General features: G+C 42.8%; 1 protein-coding gene across 3 annotated transcripts in view; it reads left to right on the forward strand.

Annotated features, from left to right (window-relative positions):
* The first annotated feature begins 1,097 nt into the window (after window positions 1–1,097).
* Window positions 1,098–18,967, forward strand: part of FHL1 (four and a half LIM domains 1) — a 58,369-nt gene continuing 40,499 nt past the window's right edge. For 2 of the 3 annotated variants that reach the window (XM_058536825.1, XM_058536828.1), the window contains exon 1: window positions 1,098–1,183. The gene's annotated coding sequence lies outside the window, so the exon portion shown is untranslated. Of the gene's footprint in view, window positions 1,184–11,456; window positions 11,618–18,967 lie in introns of those variants that run through there. The other variant, XM_058536827.1, reaches the window with a different exon arrangement.

Here is an 18,967-nt window from a genome sequence, read left to right on the forward strand (position 1 = left end):
CCCTCCTTCTGGCTTTCGTACATCTATCTATCTGCTCCCTCCTTCCGGAAGGCTTTTTTCTGGCTCTTCTTTATGGTTGCTTCTTTCATAACTTTCAGGGCTCAGCTTAAATGCCACCTCCTCTTTTCCTAACCACACAATTTGCACCCTTTTCTTTTCCTGCACAGGTCTTATCCCGAATGTGATTCTTTTCTCACTTCTTTATCGTCTGTCTCCCCCACTAGATTGCAAGCTCCTAGGGCAGGGCGGATAGTGTTCTGCAGGACTCTGCGCTGTATCCCCAGCGCCTGGCACAGTGCTTGGCACATAGCGAGGGCTCAGTAAACTGAATGTTGAGTGAATGAATGAGTAGCCACGTGCGGCTTTGCCATCGGTGCTTTTCTGAGTGATGTGACGTAAAGCCCTCTGGATAGCGGCGTTGGGCTTATGGATGGGACTCCTTTCGCTCCCTCCAGTTTGTTACTAAGGGGAAGGGTCGCCAGTGGGTCCTTCGGCGCCGCTTCAAACCACGGGGCTCCGCAGTCGGGGGCCAAAACCGGGTGCGCTTCGGGCCCGGGCCGCTTTGCAGGGAGTGCGCAGGTTGGCTGAGGCCCCCGGACAGGCCACCTTCGCTCGACTCTCTTTGTTGCTCCCACCTCGCCTGCCCTGGCCGCGGCTGCCTACAGTGACTCGTGACGCCCCGCCGGCCTCGAAGGCTGCGACGCGAGGGAGGGGGGCAGCGGGCGCCCACAGCCCGCCCTCCTCTCGGCCTCCAGGCGGGAGCCGGCCCTCCGGGGAAGCGCTCGCCACCGCCCGCTCGCAGCCAGCTTCCCCGCGCGCCCGCGCCTTGCAGGCAGCCGGGCCGCTCCCGTAGCGGGGGCACGTGGCCGCGCGGGGTGCGTGGCGCTCCCGCCCCGCGCCAGGCCGGCTCCCGCGCGCGCGGCCCGCAGCGCAGCCCCCGCGGGCAGAGCCCCGGCTGGCGCGCGCCCCGCCCCGCCCCGGGCCAGCCGCGCCCGCCCCCGCGCGCTCCCTCCCCCTGCCCGCCTCCCCCGCGCGCGCCCCTCCCCTCGCGCCCCTCCCGCGCCCTACATCCAGCGCCCGGCCGAGGGGGCTCAGTCCGCAGTCGCCGCCGCCGCCGCGCCTCGGCTTCGGTGCAGGCAGCGGCCGTCGCCGAGACAGCTGTGCGGGCGAGCATCCCCAGGCAGTAAGCCCGCTTTCTCTCCGCGTGTGCGTGCGTGTGTGCTCCCGCCCGCCGGGCCCGCGTCCCGGGGGAGCGGCTGCCCTCCTGTCCCGCCGCCGCCGCTCCCGGCTGGCCCCCGCCGCCCCAGCTGCCCGGCCTGCGGGGCTGGGTACCTGCGGCCTCGGGCCTCGGCCGCCTGGCCGGGGGTGGGGGCTTGGGGGCGCGCCCGGCTGCGGGCTGCGGGACGGCCGACCGTGGGGTCCCCTATGGTGCGTGCCTCGGCCTCCCCTGGGCTCTCGCCACTGGGGTGGCGGGCGATGGGGATGGGGAGCGACCGGGGAGGGAGAGGGAGAGGGGAGGGGTGGGGGGTCGGGAGTGAAAATGGGGCTCTCCATGTTTTCCTCTGCGGAATGGTGGGGAGTGGGGTGGGAGTGAAGGGGGGGCCCTTGGTTTTCTCACCAAGGATGGCGGGCAGTGGGGGTGGGGCGAGGCGGGGGCACCCCTTGGTTTTCTCAACAAGGAGAGCTAGCGGGGGTTGTGGGGAGTGAGTGAAGATGAAATGGGGGGCTCCCCTTGGTTTCTCATCAAGGATGGCGGGGACTGAGGAGGGAGTGAGGGAGGGACCTTCCTTGGTTCGCTCAACGAGGATGGCGGGGCTTGGGGATGAGAGGGAGCGGAGGTGAAGGGGCTCGTCCTGGTTTACTCGACGGGGATGCTGGGGGAGGGCGGTGGTTGGAGGAGTGGGGGTGGGGTGCAGAGAGAATGAGGAGGGAGGGGGAGGGCCTGCTGTGGTTCGTCTCTCGCAGAGGATGGTGAGGGGTTGGCGAATGGGGGTGGGGAGAGTGGGGGATTTCAGCTCCAGCGTGGAACCTAGAGAAGCAAGAGGAAGGTTCTATCACGTGGGTTGAGCCTTAGAAGGTGGATTTTCAAAACTGCAGGGTGTGACCTTTCCGTCTCAAAAATCACGAAATCCCTACAAGGTGCCGTCTGTTCTAGGCTTGGGAGAGAGGTTTCTGCTTTCGAAGTTTCTCTTTCTCTTCCGTTCCTCGCGGCCTCTTCCCAGTCGTCCAGGACTGGGTAGAGGTTTGAAAATCGGCAAGGGAGGACTGTGTGTGGCTCGTGTTCAGTGCTGTAATATTTTCTGCATTTGGGACTGTGCGAGTTTCTCAGGTTTGTTTTGATTGCCCTTTACAAAAAAACCCTGTACCGGGGAGACCCCTTGGGAAAAGAAGAGAACAATGTTTATTAAGGGGACTCCAGGTTTGGTTTTTGAATTTCCTGAAGGGCAAGAGATACGTCGTAGTAGCATTTTGCTTGGCTTCCAGAAGAGGTAGAAATAGAATAAATGTGTGTCTTTGCTGGAAGTCCCCTATATTCGTTTAAATTATTCCATCGGGATTATCTGAGCCCCCTTTGATTTGAATTTGGAATAGATCCAGTTTTCCTAATTGGAGCCATCATTTTGTAATTGCCTGTAATTCTTCCCTGGGTTATCAAATCTATGGCAAGTTTATAGAGCAGCAGGAATAATATTTTTGTTATCTTGATTAAGACAGTTTTAATGTAAATTTTATGTTGTTCCTTGGAAACGTGAACATTTGCAGAAAAGCCTAAATTTAAATTATGGGCCGCTTGGAATTTTCCAAAGGGTTTCCCTCCCCAGCTCACCTTCTCCAGGAACAGAACTCTCCAGGTTCTTTACACTGAAGAAGCAAGGGCTTCTGGGATGGTAGCTCTGCCTTTGGAAACTCATGCTCATATTTGCTTAAGAAGAACACATGTTAAAAAGGCATAGGTCTTTAATGTGGTGAGGCTATAAGTGCCTTCCCATTTTGGTTACATAAGGTTCTAATCTAGTCTTTATCTTCAGTCTTTAAAAATGCTTATTTAACATTTTTAAGAGCAAATAGAATCTTTATGCAACAGGAAATTGGTCAGATGGGCCATGATTTGTGCAAACCACGTCACAATAAGTATATAGTCTAAGCCTACCATATAGATTCTGTAACCATATATGGTTTTTGAAATTCTAAGCTACCATTTCCATATTGAGTTTTTGGAGAAGGAACGTGTTTTTTTCAACCAAGTCTAGATTTTTGAGTGAAACTTAAGCAAATTTGTGTAAGATTTAAATTGGTAAAATTCCTCTTGTATGATACCAGCTAATTGGAACTAATTTAATATGTATCAAACTCAATGGACCGTTTGAATAATTATTTGTTTACTGGAAATGCTAAACTGGAAATAGAGCTTTTTGGTCTCAAAGATTGACAAAAATGCATTTAAATAAACACTGTTGTATGCATCATTTCTAATGTTAATGTGATACTTGTTCTGTACACAGGCAGCAATCTAGAAATAGTACATACAGGGGCCCGTGGCATAGTGGTTAAGTGCATGCGCTCAGCTGCTGGCGGCCCGGGTTTGGATCCCGGGCGTGCAGCGATGCACTGCTTGTCAGGCCATGCTGTGGCGACATCCCGTATAAAGTGGAGGAAGATGGGCACAGATGTTAGCCCAGGGCCAGTCTTCCTCAGCAAAAAAAAAAAAGGAAGGTTGGCATGGATGTTAGCTCAGGGCTGATCTTCCTCACAAAAAATAAATAAATAAATAAAAATTAAAATAGTACATATAAAAATACAATTTGTCTGTTTTTCTCTTATGAGTAGAATGCTGAGAGTGGTAAAATCTTTTACAGAAAGAAGTGTGTTGATGGGTGGGGGCCCTTAAGCTTCTCCAGATGAAAGGAGTAAATGGAGTATCTTTCACCCAGGCTTTTGAGAACCTGTTGTTTGCTCTGTGGGACTGGAGGAAAAAAGATGAAGAAATTTCAGAAATTAACAAAAGTATGATCAAATATCTTTTGAAATATTCTTAAAGATTTTGCTGCTATCCATTAGAAAAGTCATTTGTAAGTCAAGCCTTTGTGTAGGAAATTGACCCTCGCCCTGAAAGTTTTGACGTTTTAAAATAATGCCAGTTTGTTGAAGGAATGGAAGCTAACCTTCTGAGCCTGCCTCCTGTGCTGGTGCTCCACCTCCGGGTTCCCTTCCCCACACCTCTCCCTTTTCCCCTTCTGGTGCCAGCATCTTTGGCTTTTATAACCTTGTGGGAGTTGAACAAATGTTCGTGCTCGCTTGAACTTGAGGCCTTATCTATTTGGCTGCTTTCCTCAACTTTTGCCTACAAAATTTTTTTGGTTAATTGAACTTTCCAGTTGTTTGCATTTGGGGTAAAAGAGAGTGGACTGTAATTATTTTCTCTTAAAAGATCTTTTCTTTTAGCTGCTGTTGGATGAGAGCAAAGAAAGGTTCTTTTTTTTTTTTGTCACCAGAGTACTTAATTAAGCAGAGTGTATGACCATTCATTTATTCAACAAACATTTACTGAGTGACCGCCTCTGTTGGAGGCTCCGTGTTAGGTGCAGGATATACAGTGGGTGAGAAATGGCTCCTGCCTTCTGGTGCAGTTATTAAAATGAAAAATAGACAGTGGATTTGTTGTGAATAATCAAGAGTTGTCCAGAGTCTTGTGGCCATTAACGTATCACTTTATATACATCACACATGCTTCACCCCCGCAAACAGTGGAGTCATTTCTTTCCAGGGAATTATTCACTGCGTAAATTCTCTCTCACCTTCCCAACTAAGACAAACTTCTTCATTTGGGGTAATAACATGGTTTATAAGTCATTTTAAAGTCTATGGCCAGGCCGGCCCCGTGGCTTAGCAGTTAAGTGTGCGCGCTCCGCTACTGGAGGCCCGGGTTCGGATCCCAGGCGCACACCAACGCACCGCTTCTCCCGCCATGCTGAGGCCACATCCCACATACAGCAACTAGAAGGATGTGCAGCTATGACATACAACTATCTACTGGGGTTTTGGGGAAAAAAAAGAGGAGGACTGGCAATAGATGTTAGCTCAGAGCTGGTCTTCCTCAGCAAAAAGAGGAGGATTAGCATGGATGTTAGCTTAGGGCTGATCTTCCTCACAAAAAAAAAAAAAGTCTATGGCCTTTTTTAAAAAGATAAGTTTTATGTAGAGTAAATAGGACAGCAGATTTCTTGATATTTGAGTTCAGCATTTTGTATTATGGCATAGAGTCATGAGAGGAAGACGACCAGGCCAGCATTCCTTCCTATGACTTAAAGCATCTTCTGACAGCAAATTGGGCCAAAAAAATTACTTTTCTATGTTCAACTTTGAATTATGGATAATAATGGGCGGTGGAGCCCAGAAGAGGAGATAATACTAAAGAGTAGCTGGAATAAACCTTTGCCCCCGTGAGGGCTACCTCCTGAGATCTTTGAGAATTCCCCTGTTTGTGGAGAGTGCTAGACCACTGGTTTTTAACTGGGGCAACTTTGCCCCCCAGAGGACATTGAACAATGTCCGGAGACATTTTTGGCTGTCACAACTTGGGGCAAGGCACACTACTGGTGTCTACTGGGTAGGGGCCAGGAATGCTGCTTAATGAAACATTCCACAATGCACGGGGTAGCCCCCCCACAACAAAGAATGATCTGACCCGAAGTGTCAGTGGTGCTGAGGCTGATGTAATTTCCTCTACAAAATGCAGTAAAATGTAACTTCAGGAGAGTAGAGAACAATAACAGTGTCTTGATGTGACTAAGTTGGCTGGACTCCCTTCACTTGCCTTAAAAGTGACCAGTTCCCATATATGGACCTGAATAATTAAATGACCAATAACAACTGCCATTTATGGTATTTACTCTGTGCCAGGCATTTGTATACATTGTAAATTCTCTTCCTTGTGTAAATGAAGAACCAGGCTCAGAGAGGTAAAGTAACTTGCCCTAGTTCTCACAACTGGTCAGGGTTGAAAGTAGACATCAAAATTAAGATCGTCTTACTCCTCAGAAGTCTGTGGTTTTGAGCACAACGTCATACTGTCCCTTGTGGCATGCTGCATTCAAAATCTTGCTTAACAAAATTAAAATTGCTACATGTCCTATATACCATTGAGCTTGCTTGAGAGTAATTAAAACGATGAACGTTAAATTTGATCATACTTGGAGTAAGCGGCCAGGAGTAGGGGGAAAAAGGGAACCGACATTACTTGAAGGCCTACTATAGTTCTAGAAAATACACTAGTTGAATTGACATCCATTATGTAATTAGATTCTCACAACAACTCTGCAAAGTAAGTATGGTGTGCTTTTCACAGATGAGGTTAGTTAAGTAGCTTGTGTGAGATTGCACAATTAATAAGCAACAGAGCTGAGGTTTGAACTTAGTCCCACGACTAAGCCACTGTCCCTTGCTGCTTGCTCTAAAGCTTGGGGATTGCGGAAGGGGAGTGAGCTGAGGAGCATGCTGCAGAGAGGTGAGTAATTGGTCCTGGATAAAAAGTAATTTCAGAGGTGATGTGTAGTAGACGATGGATTTTATCAGGGAGAGAATGAATGGAGAGGTGAGTTATTCTACCTTCCTCAACTGGTGAGAATTGAGTTCAACCTGGAATTTGTTCTAGAGATCTCCCCAAATTGAGACTGTGATTGATTGTCACTTTGGAGAACTTCATTTTTTATCTTAGTTGAATTTTTCAAACACTGTTTTGATAACTGTGAAACTGGAAGTTACCTGTGTGTATATCCTTTCAGCAGCTTCCCTTCTCCCTTTTGTTAGGACTGTCCTATAGAACTTAGTAATGACAGCGTTTGATTTTGTCGTCTTTTTACACAATTTAAACATTTGTGTTTGGCATGGCAGTTGTTTTTATAATAAACGTCATCAAATTCATACTTGTGTTTTCCATGTGGGGGGTGTGTTTTGTTTTGACAGCTAAAGATTTATTTTAACTTTTGATGTGTTGTGTTTTAGAGCATAAAAAGAGGAAAAATTAAAAGCCCAATAGCAATCATATTTTGTCTGGCAAGCTTTTTTTGGGGGGTGGGTAGAGGAAGGACGTCATGTTTCATTTCATTTACTTTAAATTGGAAAGGAATTTTAACCATGATTCTCAAGGGCCGGGATGCTGGGGAAAAAAAAAGAAATATTATTTAGGTAAAATGCGTGCTTTGATTTCCACATAGAACTCTGAGCCGTTGATTCTGATTATAATAATAGTGTCCTGATTATGGCTACAGCAATCAGCCACTTGGGTAATCAGCCACTGGGTATAGACACGCATTGTGATACAGCCTGATTCTGTAACCCCTCCAATGATTTTAGAGCACACTCGAGAGATCTGATAAAACTTGCAAGAATGCACTAGTCTTTTCAAAAATCTAACTTTTTAATGGTAAGAGTAGTACTTTTTCATTGTAGAGAAATTCAGAAAATACAGAAAAGCATAAAGAAGAAAATAAAAATCAGTTATAATCCACCACTCAGAAATTAGTGACAATATTTTGTACAATCATACGTCACTTAACGACAGGGTACGTTCTGAGAAATGTGTTGTTAGGTGATTTTGTTGTTGTGCAAACATCATAGAGTGTACTTACACAAATCTAGATGGTATAGCCTGTTACACACCTAGGCTATAGGGTACTAATGTTATGGGACCGTTGTCGTATACGCGGTCCATCGTTGAGCAAAACATCATTATACCGTGCATGACTGTGTTTCTTTTTGAAATGCAGTGATTTTTTAAATGGTGGATTCAAGTCCATTGCAAAATCTCCAACTTATAAATGTAGTCTAAGTTATTTTTTTAAACTTTACCAAAAGATTTTCTGAATTATTGCTGCATCTCTAGTGAGAAGACAGGGTCCTAACGAGTGAAATGGGAGGCTGTCGGGAAGTTGGAGAACTATTCTGTGACCTTCTTACGTGAGCTCCTTAAAATTTCTCCTCCTCCAACTTGGAATAGAATTTCAGTGCTAGAAGGGGCGGTCAGTCCCCCCCCTTCATTTTACAGATGAGGAAACTGAGGCTCAAAGAGGTCAAGCCCTGGATCCAAGGTCATATAACATGTTAATGTCAGAGCTCCACTTTGAAGTTTTAGGTCCTCCATACGTAGGTTAAGTTTTTATTTGCTGATTAAAAACTCTTCACAGTCAAGAACTTTTTGTTGGCCTGTCCCTCAAAAGAGCAAGCTTTCACGGTGGAAGTATATTAACTATACTAAAGGATACCACAAAGGCCAAGTATTTCCTAGTTTCAGAAAATGACCAAAACAGTTGTGAGCAGTGCAGGAATTTTTCATATTATTTGCTTTATTGAAATTGAACATTAGTGGTGGGGAACCTCTTTTGTGCATCTAGCCCTCAGTTTAATTTCCTCCGGCCCGTGGGGCAAGTACCAGGTACCAAGGCATATCGAATATGCCTATAGTCACAGAAATGAAAAATGACTCTATAAGAGTCTTTACACATGCTAGCCTGGAAGACCACAAATAGAGCTGTTCCTGCATGAAAGTATTTTTTTCCTTTATAAAATGAGACGTCTGTTAAAACTGTGGGAAAGAAATTTTAAAGGTTGCATCTGCTTCCAAACTCAGGTAGGAAGTCAACCAATTGTAGCAAATGCTGGCAGTATGGCATCATTAAAAACACACAAACACGATTGTTTTAATCTGGCACTATTAAAAAATAAGTTCTTAAAAAAAAATAAGTTCTTAAGCTTTCCTCGCTTTCTTTCACTGCGCCTCTTCGTTTCTTTCTATAGCTGTGTGGATCATTCTCTCTGTGTCTCCTTTGTGTGTGTGTGTGTGTCTGTTTCACTGACAGAATGACTCTTTTTGATCCAGCTGACTGCCCACTTTCCTTTTTCCAGGCTCTCGGTGTATCCACATCTTAGGTGCATCTGCCGTTGTGTCTTCCCCTCTCCCCATTTGCCAGCATTACAGTTACCCCAGCCTGGACCGGGACAGGTCTGTTTTTCAGCCGAGGATGGGCAGGGAAGCTGCTCTCCAGAGCAGGAGTGGGGTGAGAAGTGCTGGTGTCACTTGATACAGAATGTCACTGATAGAATAGAGTTAAACAAAATACACCCAGAGATTACATAGGCTGCATATACATGTAAACCTGTGAACACAAAATCATCCCTTCTCTATAGCCAGGGCCCCAGCAAATGCTAAAGCTACGTTAAATAATGCATGTGGATACTCATCGCCAAGGGCTTACTGTTTGAACAAATGAGAAAATTGTACCCTTGCCTAGGGGTGTGTTCGTCGGTAGGTTTTGCTCTGTTCCTTGTGATTGCCTGCTAATGAATATGTGCGCTGTCAGTGAGCAGCCAGCTCTTCCCAGCGTCCGGTACCACGCTGTAGTTCTCTCCTGAAATTGGGTTTTCCTCTGTGTTTAAACCACTGAGATTTGCCTGTACTTCATTTTTGAGCTACTATAGGTATAAAATTCACAGATAAAAGACACAAGTGTACTGTTTTTTTAATGCAGTGAAACCTAGAAAAAGAAAAGAACAATCAAAGTAAGTCTTCGTTGTCAGCGTTTTACTGCTTGTAGAATTTATATTTTATTTTTCCATGGGAAAATTCTCTGGGTCTTATATATATTCCAAGACATAAAATGTTCCATAGACATCCTGATCACAAGAGTTTGTAATATCCACAAGGTTTTTTTTTTTTTTATAATTTTTATTTTTCATTTTATTTATTTATTTTTCCCCAAAGCCCCAGTAGATAGTTGTATGTCATAGCTGCACATCCTTCTAGTTGCTGTATGTGGGACGCGGCCTCAGCATGGCCGGAGAAGCGGTGCGTTGGTGCGTGCCCGGGATCCGAACCCCGGGCGCCAGCAGCGGAGCGCGCACACTTAACCGCTAAGCCACGGGGCCGGCCCCCACGAGGTTTTAAATTGACTCTTCGATACTAAGGAGGTGATAGCTGGGAACGCAGAGATTTAGCATCAAGGTTCTATTGACGAGGATAGTACAAAACTCTATTTCTGTACTCGATGAATAAGTTTTGTCATATGCTTTCGGTTTTAGAGTATGGATAAGGCTGCTTGACTCCCGTCAGATTTCAAATGTGTGATTTATTAGGAAGACAGTAAGGATTGGTTTTTCAGTGACTCTGCCAGCTCTAGTTTTACACATCGTTCTTGTTTGTGAAGCTGATTGCTAGCGTCTGCCTAGAGACATAAGCAGTCATCTGTACTTTCAGGTGGCCAGGTGGACTGAAGTAACAGGTGTCCCCCCAGGTTTCTTAGAGACTAAAGAGTGCACACAGACACACACACGAATTATGAAGTCTCCACGTTTTTGTTTTTTTTTTTATAATTTTATTTATTTATTTTTCCCCCCAAAGCCTCAGTAGATAGTTGTGTGTCATAGCTGCACATCCTTCTAGTTGCTGTATGTGGGACGCGGCCTCAGCATGGCCAGACAAGCAGTGTGTCGGTGCGCGCCCAGGATCCGAACCCGGACCGCCAGCAGCGGACCGCGCGCACTTAACCGCTAAGCCACGGGGCCGGCCCAGTCTCCACGTTTTTATATCACTAAGCCATAGGAGTGGATTTAGACATTTGAGTTAAAATTTTTTATGGTTTTCAACAGTTTCCAAGAAATACCCTGTAAATAATTGTAGTTTCAAATACTTAAAATGATAAAATATTATCCTCAGCCAGATAGCTTCTGGACGCTAAGGAGACACTTTAAGTTTCTTGTCAGAGATTCTGCATCTCCAAATGCCAGCGTCAGTTCATATGTTCAAATCCTAGGCCCTTCCCTTCTAGGCCCCAAGAAGCTCTGCCTTTTTTAAGGAAGGAACTGGGAAAGAATTTTCCAATGTAGTAAGCACACCTAACCACACTACGGAAAGAAACCAAGTGGCCAACTAATAGGAGGCGAAAGTTTATACTTGCAACTATAGATAAAGCAGTCGGCCCTTGTTAGAGCCACTTTTTTAATATCCACTTTTTCCCTCACTTTATTAAGGAATAATTAACAAATATAATTGTATATATTTAAAGAGTACAATGTGATGATTTGATATACATATACATTGTGGAATGATTATCAAGATAATTTGATATCAACTTTATTGAATATCATTCATGTATAATAAACTGCATCCACTTAAGGCATACAGTTTGATGAGTTTTTGCAGGTGTATATACCCGTGAAACCACTGCCACAATCAGATATAGAAGATTTTGATCACTCCCCCAAAGTTTCCTCGTGCCCCTCTTGCAGTACGTTCTTCCCTCTGCCCCCATCCCCAGGCCGCCATGATCTGCTTTTGTGGGAGAACCACTTTCTAAACTCAGATATGAAACTTTGTAGATCCTTCTCTCTCCAAAGACCAGGTGTATATCTAAAACGCAATTTTCTTTTCTTTTTAAGATGAAATATTATTGCAGGGAGACTCCAGGTGTGATTTCCTAGAACCTTTTCCTGATTGCCTAAAGATGAGTACTTAAGAATTTTGCCTGCAAGTAAACTACAGCATCCTTATTGAATAGCCTCATTACATACTTGATCGAAAAGAAATTACAGCCAGAGAGAAACAATTCTGATAAATGGAAAAGTGGTGTGTGTTCTTCTGAAGTAGTTCTGGTGAGATGTCAAGTCCCCCAAGAACAGGACAAATAAAATAATTTGAGTGTTGCTTCACACTTATGCATAAAGTAAAAATGAAAGAATGAGAATAAATATTTTACGTCTGTTATGTCTCTATAGCTCCAGCTAGTGTATGTGTATAATCATTACACAGGAATAACCCTGTCCCTGGAACCTTCCAAAAGATTTGAAACAGGTTTCAGAGAGATCTTTCTGTGGTTGGAAGGTGTACCATCTTTACACACTTACGTGCAAGTCAAGCTTTTAATATGCTAAATGTTACTTTCCCATTGATATATCCAATTGAATGAATAATTAGGCAATTTAAGGGCTATAGTATTGAGACAAAGTTTTCCCTTCCTCACTCACTCCCTCAAAAAAATTCATGGCACTGTTCTTTTATGTCTGGCTGGCTCTCCGTGCCATTGCTGTCACTCTGTCCTGCGTCTAGTCTCCATCTGCCACTCCTGACTTCTGCTGTTTCTGCCCTCTCCTGTCTTCCTTGCTCGATTTTCTTCCTCCTGTACTCTTTTCTTTTCTTCTGATGCTGCTTCTCTTACACTGCTCTGCTTTCTCACGATGAAACTGTTTTTATATACATCTCCAGACCGAGTCATCAGCGGGCTGACTAATTCCCACATGTTAGATGTCTTCTTGGAGGCTCTTTTTCTTACATTCTGTTTTGTGGTCCAGTAATTTCTTCCAACTCCTTTCAGGTTTGGAGCCGTGCTAGAGGTTTGAGAGTTGTGAACGATTGGTTTTCAGATAATCAAAAGTTGAATATGTTTGCAGGGCTGTGTTATACGCAGTCTTTGAAACCGTGAATCATTAAAAAGAAATGAATGATTTACATTATAATATTCCTATGAAACTTCCTTTTACAAAACTAAAGCGATTAAAATTGTATTGAAGGTGATTTATTGCTCCTCAGAATGTACTGTAAAGGATTTTTTTAAAAAGCCTTTAGCATTTGTCAAAATCTATAGAATGCACAACACAAAGAGTGAACCCTAATGTAAACTATGGACTTTAGTTAATAATATATCAATATTGGCTTATCAATTTTAATAAATGTACTATAGTGATACAAGATGTTAATAATAGAGGAAATGGGGAGGGGTTTTGAGGAAGTATATGGCAATTACTTTCTGCTCAATTTTTCTGTAAACTTTAAGCTACTAAAAAAATCTTTTTCTGTGTGTGTGTGAGGATGATCAGCCTTGAGCTAACATCTGATGCCAATCTTCCTCTTTTTGCTGAGGAGGATTGGCCCTGAGCTAACATCCGTGCCCATCTTCCTCTACTTTATATGGGACACCGCCACAGCATGGCTTGATAAGCGGTATGTCGGTGCACGCCCGGGATCCGAACCCGTGAATCCTTGGGCCACCGAAGCAGAGGGTGCGCACTTAACCACTCCGCCACCAGGCCAGCCCCTAAAAAAATCTATTAATTAAAAAAAAGCAATCCTTCATACAATTACTCATTGTAGCCAGCTCTACGGTAAACCCGTGTGAAAAGATTAGGGTTTTTAAGGTCTTAGTGTAAATGGTTTCTATATTAGAACTGGGTGTTTATTATGATTAAGTACAAGTATGTGTTTCTTTCTTGAGTTGGCTTTGAAAATAGAACATTCTTTCTTAGGCCGTGGTAAGCAAAGCGGGGATCTGGTCTGAGAGGCACATTGAGACTGAGACAAGCAAACATGTTAAAGTCAGGTGATGTTAAAGTCGCTGAAAGAGAAAAAACTGACAAGGCATCAAGGCTTAGAACATAAATGAGGGAGCTCACGCATGGGATGGATCTCTTGGGGGTGTGGTTGTTCATGCAATGTGTCCACCAGGTCTGTGGCTAGACTCAGGGTGAAAAACTTCGTACAGTTACCTGAAAAAATACTAATAAAAGGGGGAGTTGGTTATAGAGTTCATTTATTTAACTTATTAAAATTTCTTTTGTATATCAGAAGTAATTTTTTATGTGTGGATCTGTTATGTATACTCATTGTTACACCTGTTGTTAGACAAACTTTTACGTATTTTTTTCTTGATTTCACTGCTTGTTTGAGTGACTATACATGAGGTCCTACCTCTGTTAGAGGCGGCAGATCATAACAGGGGGAAGAGGAAAGAGAGGGGACAGAAATAACCTCTCCCTTGAGTCACAATCCACGATGGAGGCTGGGGATTCTAGTTCCATTGCCAAGATCACGGCTACTCTGTGCCGGTGGTGAACCAAATAGTGGCACAGCCAATGCATTCCTTGTGGTCACCTTCACAATTGATACCAAGTTCTGCAGCTGACTTGATTGTACAGCAGTTTCTGTCCATTGTAGAGAGAGCAAAAGTAATGGTCTGACCAAATCATAATGTATTTGCATCACGGTGTAGATAGGCTCAGTCAGCCATGAGGCCTTGCATGGTCATGCTCCTCCCAGTCAGGCTGCTGGAAGGCCCCGGGAGATGCAGTGGCAATAGCATGCAGGGCAGGTCTGTGACATCTTCTTGTCCCTTGCTCCTCACCCAACTGCTTCTCACCACCCTTTGGCCCCTCTTCGTCTCCCTTCCCCTCCATCTTCTCTCTACCCTTAATTCAGTTACCTGTGAATTTTCTGTTAAGGGACAGGGAGGGAGGGCTTCAGCACAAAAAAGTTGGGGGACCGTTGCCGTAAGTATTCAAACTACCAGAGCAATGTGCTTTAGACTTCCCTAACTGCCAGGTTTTCACTGCTGTACTGGTTTGTTAGGTATAAAATGGGACTTAGGGTACTTTGTAAACATTTTCTGACACACAACTTAAAAGTTGAATTGTGTCAGCATATCACTCCTTCCACTTTTAAAACCCCTGTAATTTTTCTTTGTGTGTTTATTATTGTCCCTACAGCAGATACAGGCAGCATGTGTGCTGATGTAAAGAATTTCCTCTATGGCTAATTGATTGGAGCAGGGCTGCCCAATTGCCAGCACTTAAGGAAACAGTTCATGGAGTGCCAAACCCAGCTTATAAAGTATGAGGCTGAGTACTTCATAAAATGAAATCAGCAAATGTTTATTGCGTACTTACTCTATGTGCAAGGCGCTTTGCTAGGCCTGCTAGATGCTGAGGGGAATATTAAAAGTACAAGTGATCTCTTCAAGCAAGGAATGTCCATTCTACTTAGAGAAGCTGTTAGAGATGCATTAAGGATGTGGTGGAAAGAGTACTAAACTAAGGGGGAGGAGGAGAGAGTCAGGAGTTTTGAATCCTAGCCCAAGTTCTGCCAATAACCATCTGATCCCTTGGGCACATCACTTCCCCTCTTGGGGTCTCAGTTTATGAAAAGGGAATCGGACTATATAATCTGTCAGACATTCTGTGGGTTGGTTCATAAACAAATGTGTTAAAAAGTTAACAGTACAAGGCAATAATAGAGATTCCACACGATAGTACGTTCTCTTCTGCCAAATGAAGGGTACCTATGATAGTTACTATTATACATATATGGTACATACAGTTATACTAATTACAGCTATAGACCAGTATTTCTCAAAGTGAGGTCCTTGGACCAGCAGCATCAGAATCACCTGGGAGCTTGTTGGAAATGCAAACTCATGGGCCTCACCACAGACCTGCTGAACCAGAAACTCTGGGGATGGGGCTCAACACTTTGTGTTTTAACAACCTCTTCTCCCTGGGAGATTCTGATGCCCACTAAACTTTGACAACTGCGGGCCATGGGAATTTGGGGCAGTGGTTCTCAAACTTGGCTGTACATTAGATTCATCTGGGGGAACTTGGTGGGGGGGTTGAGGGGGTACATCCAGATGTCACTAGTAGCTGTGGCTCCCCGGGTGCAGCCAATTTGAGAATCACTGGTTTAGGGGAGGGTGGCATGAGCTGAAGTACCTGTATTCTCCAGTGGTGACAAACCTCAGAGGCAGGGAGTCAGCCAAAGCCAGAATTGAGTATGGGGGAAGGTGAAACGTGGGTTTGAGTCTGATTAGAAGGCCTTGAATTTCATGCTAGAATTTTGGCCTTTAGATTACAATGGAGGAAGGTTTGGGGGAAAGGGAGTGATACATTTGAAAGATTATTCTGGCAGCTATGTGAAGAAGGGAGCATGTCCATAGTTAAGAAGTCTGGTGAGATAGTCTAGGCGTGAAGTGATAATGGGCCAAATTAGGATTGTTGAAATGAGATTATAAGGAAGAAAAGGTATGAAAGCTCTTTTGCAGGCCAAATGGACAGGATTTGGTGATGGTTGTGGGAGTGAGGGCAGTATTAGAATGTCTTTGGCTCAGGAGTTCCTCTCAGACTTCTGGGACAGCTGGTGCTCTCTAGATGCATCTGTCAGAATTGTCGCATTTTATGGATATGTACTCTTTCTTTGTCCCTTGTTGCTTTGATTTAGGAGTTCTAATTTCGGGAACGGATATTCCCCAGTGAGTTATATAAAAATACGGAATTGTAGTCACCCAGAAAGCTACCCACAGTCATCATGGCAGGGGAAAAAAATCCTGTTTCTCTTAACGAAAGAATGCTTGGAGTTATGGGAAAGTTGTAAACTTGGCAATGACTAATTCAAGTCTATCAGTCAATTAAGTGAATTTTTATTTTATCATTTGTTTTATTTGGGAGCTGTTGTAATAGTCATTGAAAGGACATCAATCTCTGTATTTTTAAAACAAAACAAAAATATCATTGAACATTAGGGCAAAGGACAAGAATTTCAAGGTTTTACCTTTTGACTTTAGCAAATATTTGCTGCTCCATTTTTCTTGCTTAGATTTTGCCATTTGGTTTGTTTTTTTGCGTTGTTCTCATTTTTTCCTAATGCCTGATAATTTTAGTTTCCTCTATTCTGTTATTGATGGCTTTTTTATTCTTAGGTATTCTTAATATTTCATTTTTTTTTCATTTTTCTACTTTTCTTCTTTATCATAAAGCTCATTAACCAGCAATTATGCAACAATATACATGGAAAAATAACTATAGTCTTTTTTTTTTGAGCTTTTGACTCCCTTCACCCATTTCTCCCAACCCCCACCTCTGGCAACCACCAGTCTGTTCTCTGTATCTGCGAGCTTGTTTTTTTTAGATTCCACATGGAAGAGAGATCATATGGTATTTGTCTTTCTCTGTCTGACTTATTTCACTTAGCATAATGCCCTTGAGGTCCATCCATGTTGTCACAAATGACAAGATTTCATTATTTTTATGGCTGAATAATACTCCATTGTATATATATAGCACATTTTCTTTATCTATTCATCCATATCTTGACTATTGTAAATAATGCTGCAATGAACATGGGGGTGTATATATTTTTTCCAGTTAGTATTTTCGTTGTCTTCAGATAAATACCCAGAAGTGAACTTAACTGGATCATATGGTAGTTCTATTTTTAATTTTTTGAGGAACCTCTGTACTGTTTCCCATAGTGGCTATACCAATTTACAATCCCACCAACAGTGCACGAGGATTACCTTTTCTCCACGTCCTCACCAGCACTTGTTATGTCTTGTCTTTTTGATAATAGCCATTCTGGCAGGTGTGAGGTGGTATCTCATTGTGGTTTTGATTTGCGTTTCCCTGATGATTAGTGCTGTTGAGCATGTTTTCATGTGCCTGTTGGCCATCTGTATGTCTTCTTTGGAAAAATGTCTATTCAGATCTTCTGGCCATTTTTAATTGGATTGTTTGTTCTCTTGCTATTGAGTTGTATGAGTTCTTCATATATTTTGGATATTAACCCCTTATCAGATATATGATTTGCAAATATTTTCTTGTATTCTGCAGGTTGCCTTTTCATTTTGTTGGTTTCCTTTGCTATGCAGAAACTTTTTAGTATGATGTAGTCTCACTTTATTTTTGCTTTTCTTGCAAAAGTATTCTTAATGTTTTAATACTTCAGTCAAAATATAAACAGATATATTTTTATTTCTTACCCCCCCTTTATGACCAAAAAATTCTTTAAATTTGCATCCAGAAATGGCTCATCGAAAGAGCTCCTTAGTGTTTATTTGGGGCACGATGGGAGCATCGCTCACCTCTCCACCTTTTGTTAGTTCCTAGGTTGTGCCATATCCAGAAGGAAAGACACTTGTTGTTTACTAGCTTGGAAATCTATGGAAGCAAATTCAGTATTTTAAAAGGTTATATATCTTCCAATGCAAGGTTTAAAAATGGCTCACCATTCTAACTTTGGTAAAACTGTGTACTTTTTGGATTTCTGAAGGAACTGTAAAAATCTAGGGAAAAATCTAGACAGATCACAACTTTAAATGTGTAATATATCTAGTAGATATCTTTTAAAAATATAGCCTATCTTTTCCCAAACTGAATAAGGATAAAACCTTTGTCTTTAAATTGTAAAGAACGTTATGATTATATTATATAAAATTAAACATAGAAACTTGCATGGAATAAATGATCTTCCAGACATAGTATAGAGTATATCTGGTGATAATACTTGATACTAAATCTTAATATAAGAACACAAAATTAGACTTTATTGTATTTCTATAACATATCTTTTTGTTTTTATGTATTAAGTTAATATATTGTTAAATATTTGATTATATTGCAGATCTTGATTATGGTGAAATTATTAAAAATGAAGTGTCTTACATCTGTACCATTTATTTATACCAATAAGTTATTTTGCTGAATAAGAGCCAGTTTATCAGTTCTTCTGCTGAAGGAAGTGAGCCAGTGGCCATCTCATTTGTATTTCTTATTGGGTTTTATGGTAACATTTACATGTGTTTTGAATAGTGCATATACTAGTGTTTCTGACTGCCACAGTAGCGTAAGCATTTGAATAAAAGTACGAAAGTAGGATAAATGAGAAGTCTGAGCGGTCTGTTACCATCACAAGTGTACCTAATTAAGAAGATATTTGGGGCTCAGCGCCATTTGGTGTCTTAGGTGGGAGAGAATATTCTGAAGGACATGATTAAGAAACGGTTATCATGGCAATCACATTCAGAAAATTTAGAGGAGACGACGAATCTGTGGGGCTCATTCATTTTGATTGATTCAACTGGTCTTTTAGGTTCGTTCAAACAGCTGCTGTCTCTGGATTTTATTTTTCCACATAATTCACCTGATTGATTGGTGATTTGGGGATCGTTTAAGCTTGGCTGTCAATAGTGATAGGGTCGCCAGTGTCTGTGACCACAATACTGCTGTTAAACCTGAAGGAGAATGACTGTGTATGTTAAATGTCACTGGAACATAGCTACTGGCTTCTTCTGGAATAATGTAAATGGTTTATCTAATTTCACTTATTAATTCTGTCAGGGTGGGACAAGATTAGCATGATTTCTTTTAAAGCCTGACT

This window comes from Diceros bicornis, chromosome X (genome assembly GCF_020826845.1).
Source record: "Diceros bicornis minor isolate mBicDic1 chromosome X, mDicBic1.mat.cur, whole genome shotgun sequence".
Taxonomy (NCBI): Eukaryota; Metazoa; Chordata; class Mammalia; order Perissodactyla; family Rhinocerotidae; genus Diceros; species Diceros bicornis.